Source organism: Jaculus jaculus, chromosome 10, assembly GCF_020740685.1.
Source record: "Jaculus jaculus isolate mJacJac1 chromosome 10, mJacJac1.mat.Y.cur, whole genome shotgun sequence".
Taxonomy (NCBI): domain Eukaryota; kingdom Metazoa; phylum Chordata; class Mammalia; order Rodentia; family Dipodidae; genus Jaculus; species Jaculus jaculus.
The window spans coordinates 100,525,022-100,527,315 of record NC_059111.1 but is presented as its reverse complement, the minus strand read 5'-3'; positions in this window follow the sequence as shown (position 1 = coordinate 100,527,315).

Genomic DNA, 2,294 nt, shown 5'->3' with positions numbered 1-2,294 from the left:
CAGATAGACAGGGAGACTAGGGTAACCAGGGTCTTCAGCCTCTGCAAATAGACTCCATACGCATGCACCATCTTGTGTATCCATCTTGTGTATCTGGCTTACATGGATCCTGGGAAATTGAACCTGGGTCCTTTGGTGTTGTAGGCAGTGAGCCATCTCTCTAGCGCAAATCATCAAGTTAGAACATGCTATTTTTCAGAGTTCACTTATCTATTTTTGGTACTATGAATATCAGAATTAGAATGTTAATGTTTAAACAAAAAAATGCCTGTGGAATTTTGATCTTTTTTTCTTTTCAAAGCCTTATTTCAACATATCTATGCATAAGAAATTACACGCATGTTGGTTGATAGAATGCAATTATGCTTAATTTATCCTACATAATCTTGATCAGAAACTTGATAAGTGCTTTATGATTAAATGGGGGTGAAAAGGCCTAAGTGAGGTCAGGGGAAGAGATTGAGTAAAGGAAAGGTAGAAGGAGGGATAATCAAAATCTAAGAGGATATAAGTAAGTCATATGCAAACCTACTTTTTTGGACAATGGAACACACAGGAGCCATAGATTGTTACTAGAAAATTTTCAGTGCCAGGGATGGGATACTCTCCAGTGAGTTGTTGGCCAGGGAGGTCCCTGATACCTTCAAAACATTACAGGCCATTGCCAAGGCTCTTGGTTTCCCACCAGGAATAGACAGTAAGACCCTATTGCTGAAGATTCCACATACTTGGGCTGTAAGGTCACTGAGAAACCTGCTAAAGCTGAGCTGAAAACCTCCTCCATGTAGACCAGCTGACAGAAAGCTGGAAAAAGTTACACTGCATGGAGTTCAATGGGAAAGAGAGAAATCACCAGTGAAAATACCCAACAGTGGACACTGCAAGTCTTATATTTGGCCAGCCAGACCAAATGAGCCAACTGGTGCAATAGTGGCACATCTGTTATGGGGGAAGCCAACTGCCCTCTAATTGGACTGGAGGCCCACTCAATGGGAAGGAATACATCCCTGATACTGAAAACAACAGGGTAGTCATGAGCCCTAGGGGTGTAATGTCTGCTGCTGTCTGGATAAATGTATATACTATGCTCATCAAACTGCCCAGTAAGCACTTCTCTTAAGGCTCATATCCACATATTAATACTACTCTCACTTTTGGTTAGAGAAGCTTCTCTTGTCAGATGGCAGTGACATTGGGATGACTCAGAAGGCATCATGGTGCTGGAAAGAAGTGACAGGAGTGCTCAGCACTGCGATATCTCTACCACACCTTCCATGGCTCAGGGTCCATTGCAGAAGAGGTGGTGGAAAGACTGTAAGAGCCAAAGGAAGGGTAGGACTCCTTACAACGTGCTCCTCCAGACACAAAATGGCCTGGATATCCATGACCTCACAGTGCCTGACACCACCTACACAAGACCGTCATAATAGGAGGAAAAGATGGTGACATCAAAATAAAAGAGAGACTGATTGAGAGAGGGACGGAATATGATGGCGAGTGGAGTTTCAAAGGGGAAAGTGGGGGGAGGGAGAGAATTACCATGAGATAGTGTCTATAATCATGGAAGTTGTCAATTAAAAAAAAAAAAAAAACGGGTGTGGTGGTGCACGCCTTTAATCCCAGCACTTGGGAGGCAGGGTAGGAGGATTGCTGTGAGTTCAAGGCCACCCTGAGACTACATAGTGAATTCCAGGTCAGTCTGAGCTAGAGTGGGACTACCTCAAAAAAACAAAACAGAAAAAAAGACAGGAGCCGGGCATGGTGGCGCATGCCTTTCATCCCAGCACTTGGGAGGCACAGGTAGGTGAACTGCCATGAGACCCTACCTTGGAAAACCAAAAATAAAAAAGAAGTTCAGTAAGTAATGAGTAGACAAGGAAGTGGGGGAACCCTATGTATAAAAACCATCTTGTCTAGTTAATATTGCATGTAGACTGTAAATCTACCCAAATAGAGATCCAGACATGATCAGCTAACCTTGTCTTCTGAGGTCATCCAGGACACTCTAGACATCTTGATTTATACAAAGAAGAAAATTAAGTTTCTTCTTCAGCTTTTCAGTCCAGAAGTGACAGTGTACAACAGGCAAGATATTCCTTCCATTGTCAACATTCACAGGGTGACATGCAATGCAGTTGACTGGGTTTTGAGTTGTATTAATACTCATGCAAAATAGTCCCCAAAGTTAATGACCACCATGACTCTAGATGTGAACAAAATGACCCTTGGAAGACTAGATAATGCCGCTTTTTGTTGAGTATTTACATGGAGTGATCATGGCTCATGCCTCACTT